Here is a 4,509-nt window from a genome sequence, read left to right as displayed (position 1 = left end):
TTCAAAAATTTCCCACTTTCTTCCAACAGGGAATCATATTCCCTGATTTTAGAATCAAAATTCAAGGATCCTACTTGAACCATAACCGAACCAGATCTGAACCAAAAGACAAGGGAGGGATTATACCTGATCCAGAGAAATAATATCTCCCAAATTTGGTGTTCACACCCAGAGAAGACACCAAGATCCGCTCCTGCTGAAGATGACACAGCAACTGTGGAACGGAACCAACAGAGTGCGTCCTACACACCGAATTCTTCAGAAGAGTCCTCTGGAAACAATGAGAACCGAACTCGATCAGTTTTTCAGCAAAAACTAATATTAAGAACTGATTTCTTGATTCCCTTCTCAGTGAAGATCGAACTATGCAGCAGGTGGTGGCGGCTGGAGGAGTTCCCTAATGCTAAATTGGCGTAGAAGCAGTTTCCAGCTTAGAGACAATGAGATCCTATCTCAGTCTTTCAAAATAATGCCTCTGAAAACCCTAGGTTCGAATTCTAATAATTCTTGATTGGGTGTCCTCCTTTCTTGTTGATCAAGAATCCCCTAATCCTATTAGGAGTTATCCCAATCCAAATCTGTATTTGGATGGGGATAATCTTAATCCTATCTGTAGATTAGGTTAGCCTACTCCTGATCTTATCAGGAGGTTATTAGAATCAAATCATATTTGAGTCTGGTCTCTAAGAGTGAATAGGGCCAAAACCCCATCCTATCAGCTAACCCTACTCTCAGAACCGCCCCATAAGTTGGTGATCATATCAGCCCAGTTCGAAATGGGCTTCTGGCCCATTGAGTAATCAGTGTTCTATTATCCCAAATGGCCTTACACTTAACCTCGCAGCCCATAATGATCAAGCATTGCCCAACAAGAGAGGACATCTCTCTCGGCTGCAAGGAACAGTGTTGCACTCTCTACTCACATGGATCCCGGGAATTAAAACCATTTGCAAACGTTTTGAAACCGTACATATCTATATATCATATATAAATTTTGCAAAACAAAATTCCAATGATTGAAATCAACTGCCGGCAGTTTGGTTTCTCTCAGAGAGAGTGCATTCCCGATCATTACCTTTGTCCGACAAAGGGGCTGATCCCGTCACTATGATCACCCACTCAGATGAATTCTCAGACTGTCCCAACATACCCAGGTTTTGACCCCCGCTAAGGATCTCACTAATTGGCATATCAAAGACAGCTTAATCCGACACCTAGTGCAGTACCATCATCAGGTCTAAGGGTTGGGTATAACTTTCCAGTTTTGCCCATCTATCTCTAAGGTCTAGGGCAACACTGGAAATTTGGTCCGGTTCAAGGGGTCAAGTAATCCCACACTGCATGTGCCTTGGGTCTCACCTTGGCGGCTGGGACCAGCCACCCCAACAGTTGGCACTTATTGTATTTGACATTTTTGAAATATAAAGAGGTAGAGTGAAGGTACTGAACAAAAATTGGGTGCTAACAATACCTCTTTGAATTCTTGAGGTAGATCACTTGATATTAGTGGCTTTTTATCTCTCTTGCACAAATGAGCATGTTCGTTGGTGGGTTCTTGTTGTGACATTCTACTTTTTCCCATTTGGACATTCCTACAATATTGATGGAACTTTAAATTCATGGAATGTAATATTTAATTTATTCTTGTATATTTAATGAAAAATTGCTTTTTAACCTTTATGGGTTTCTTCTAATCTATTATTTGTTATTTTGATTCTTTTGATCAAGGTGTTTGTTTTGGTACCCATATTCAAACATAATGGTTTGTTTGCCTCTTTCTTCTCTTTTATCCTACTCCCTGTACTCATTTATTGTAATTGTGTACTCTATTAACATGATTTTCCTTCTATTTTTGCTTTGGAGTTTGTTTAGAGGAAAGCAATCAAGATTCTAAGCTGAAATCCTGGTAACAATAATTTTCTTGGAGATAAGGTTGGTCTAAGAATTCCATGGGAGGCAATGATACGTGGGCAGGAAATATGGTGTACCTCCTTAGTTTATTGGTTTTGTCAAATGGAGAGGGAAGAGGAGAGTGGGAGGGGAAATGATGACGATGGAAAAAAAAAATCTTATCATTAATCATGAGTTTATTTTCCTCAACCTAAATAACTTAATCTAGTTCTGTTAATTTTCTTTTTTCCTTTTTCATTTAATCTACGAGAGTATAGACCAAAACAAGAATAATCAAAACTTATGAATTTGTATTAATGCTAAATAAATAAAGAACTGATGGCCCACGTATCAGATATTATTTCCCCTAAGAAAAATCATGTATTAATACAAGCTACCGTAGTGGGCCTTCCCCTAAGAAAAATTAATTTAATATCATGTGGGCCGATGGCCCACATATCAGATACTAAACTGATAAGAACAGATACTACACTTGATCTTAGCCAAAAAGCCGAGAAAGGTATGATTTGTCCAATCTCTTCACTTTCATTTTACAACTGAATGTGGGACTCAACCAAACAACCAAGTCCACTTTTTTGGGTTTGCCAAACAAAAAAAAAAAAAAATTAATAGTCTAACATGCAAGCTACCATTGAAGAAAATTATTATTTCTTCTCTTTACTATTTATGGCCTATCTAGATCATCCATCTAATAGGATCCACTTTGAGATTGACCAGATATATAGGCAGTCTTGAAGGTCAAAATTACCACACGAAGAGATGATAACTCTTCTACTAAAGACAAAAACTAGTGAATGCCACCAATTTCACATTCACAACCTTACCCATCATTTCCCATTGGGTCTATTCTCAAAATTACAGAAAAGAACAATATTTAAAAGAATCCAATAATAAAGAATGGGAAGGGGAAGAAGTTGAAAGAAATGAGCCATTCAGGTCTTCTAATCGTATTCAATGTGGAGGATAATCATGAAGGCAACATATTGCTACCAAAGTAACATCAAAAGAAGGTTTATGATCGAAAACACTAAATGTTGATAAATGAAAATAAAACACCATAACAAGCTCTTAACAGAGCAATTTCTTCTTTCTTCATGGCTTTCTGAACTCTCACAATTTGAGACCTTAGCGCACTTGTCACAATCCGACAAAGCCAATCGTGTTCTTGACTAATGCTTCCAACTTTTCAAGCCATATAGTTTATAAAGGGATAGATCATTAGAAGAAAAAGTATAGAACTTGAATGCTAGACTGTGGATGACTCTTGAATTTGGCAACCCAAGAATGTCACCTTCCAGTTGTAGAGAAACAAAATCTCAGACCTGCTCAAAGGACAAACTGTCTAGGCCATAGAGTAAGAGAGTTGGCGAAACACAACACGTACGTGAAATAGTTTGGATCGTCAAATCCTATGCACAAGTCATCAAAATGAAGAACTAGATGCGTTTCTTTTTTCCAGTTTCAAAAATTGTTTGATTCATTAAACCAGAAATTAATTGTATCTTGATAGACTGAAAGAAAAAACCAGAACAATTTTATGGGTGGATATTCCAAGAAGCAGCACCAACCAAATGGACACTTGAGGATGTTAAGCTCGAAACCTGTTGTCAGCAGGTACAAGCTCATTTCCTAATTTTTATTTGCTCCTCTGAATATTGAGATAATCATTTGAAACAAAGAAAAATTTTGAGCTATTTTAAAACAATGACTGTGTATATAGTTTTTATTTTTTATTTTGATGAGAAATTTTCCTTGACCATCCATTAAAATCGTTTTTTTTTTTTTTTTCTGAGTCACTCCTAATATGAGACTTCTACCATTACCCATATATCAGCATCCAACTTTTTAGAGCAAGGTGTATTGTGTTTACTACCTGCAAAAGGCTCTAAAGCTAACATCCTTTGCTGAATTAGTTGATTACATACGTCTACCCACCAGTAAGTTAAAGAGGAGTGGTGCTTTCTCCACATTAATGGGCAGCTAATTTCAGCATCACACCACTCATGGAGTAATCTCAAAATTTAACAAAAACTCCCAAGTCATTCTGATATCATATGAAAGTGCAAAAGGAATCATCTTTTAGTAAATTAGCAAAGAGGAAACACCTTCACTTCTCAAAGCCTGTTCAAGCCTTGCAACCTCTTCAAGAGTTTGAGAATCTATAGTTGCAGCCTTAATGCCTAGCTATAATTTTCTCTGGTGTGGACTGTGGAGGCAACTCCTTTATTAGGGGTTTGTTCTTCCTTCAGAATCCAGAGTGAATGTCTTATTAGATGATTTCCTTGTCTCCTCTTCAGCTTCTGTTAAACAGATATTCAGCTTCAATTCTTTCTTTTTGTTTCATTTTCTTGTAATGTAGCAACTGCAACTGTTTTAGGCCATATTCTGAGGTTCCAAAAAGAGAATGAGAATTTGTAGGAAAATGCTTTGCCTTTGGTTTCCCTGCCCCTAACCAACCTTCAAAAGCTCAAATCAAATGAGATGGGAGAAAGGTTATAAGAGATACATGTAGAAGTTATGGTTTCATCACATTTCTTGCCAAGAGAATTAAATAAAGATATTCTATTTTTCTATGATTAATAGGCAACCCAAAAAGAT

The 4,509-nt window shown here is 37.0% G+C and overlaps 1 pseudogene; it reads right to left on the bottom strand.

Moving 5' to 3' along the window:
- Positions 1 to 2,291: 2,291 nt before the first annotated feature.
- LOC148801287 (U2 spliceosomal RNA) lies at positions 2,292 to 2,414 on the bottom strand (annotated as a pseudogene).
- Positions 2,415 to 4,509: the final 2,095 nt, after the last annotated feature.

The sequence above is a fragment of the Nelumbo nucifera genome, chromosome 3 (assembly GCF_055504915.1).
Source record: "Nelumbo nucifera cultivar China Antique chromosome 3, China Antique-T2T, whole genome shotgun sequence".
Classification (NCBI taxonomy): domain Eukaryota; kingdom Viridiplantae; phylum Streptophyta; class Magnoliopsida; order Proteales; family Nelumbonaceae; genus Nelumbo; species Nelumbo nucifera.
The sequence above is the reverse complement of the archived record's forward strand: the minus strand, read 5'-3'. Positions and strand labels throughout refer to the sequence as shown.